A 483-nucleotide genomic window follows, 5' to 3' on the forward strand; every position below is an offset into this window, starting at 1 on the left:
AGGCTCTTTCATTTGCAAACCGCCCCTCAGCTTCTGCCGAAGAATAATGTCCTGGGCTAATGCATCTGGGTAGCTGGGCGCTGTGGCTTAGCTGGTCAAAGCACCTGTCTTGTAAACAGGAGATCCTGGGTTAGAATCCCAGCAGTGCCTATCCACTGGTAGATTTTCTCTCTGGGCCATTTCTTCGATAGGTGGCCCCGACGGTGTCTCTGCTTTTTTTGAGTCAAACTTCAATTGTGCAGAGGCATGAGGACCTGTCCTTCCTGCCCACAGAGCGTGTGATCTCTCAGCATTGGTTAGGCACAAACTAGAGGAGAAATTTTCATGTGCCTCTTTCCGGCTCATGGGCAGACTCTGTTGCGCAATGTATAGCACATTGGACTTCTAGACTGCCTGATGAGTCTATTCAAAGGTTGTGGGTTCGAGTCCCACCAGAGTCGTGGCCTTTGGAATTTTGTTAAGCCTTACACTGCACACTGTTGC

At 49.9% G+C, this 483-nt stretch overlaps 1 non-coding gene across 1 annotated transcript; it reads left to right on the forward strand.

The window, feature by feature from the left end:
- Positions 1-76: 76 nt before the first annotated feature.
- On the forward strand, positions 77-150 carry trnat-ugu (transfer RNA threonine (anticodon UGU)). The gene has a single exon. It is a non-coding gene; the product is annotated as a tRNA-Thr (tRNA).
- Positions 151-483: the final 333 nt, after the last annotated feature.

This window comes from Sinocyclocheilus grahami, unplaced genomic scaffold (assembly GCF_001515645.1).
Source record: "Sinocyclocheilus grahami isolate Dianchi unplaced genomic scaffold, SAMN03320097.WGS_v1.1 scaffold108527.1, whole genome shotgun sequence".
In the NCBI taxonomy this organism is placed as follows: domain Eukaryota; kingdom Metazoa; phylum Chordata; class Actinopteri; order Cypriniformes; family Cyprinidae; genus Sinocyclocheilus; species Sinocyclocheilus grahami.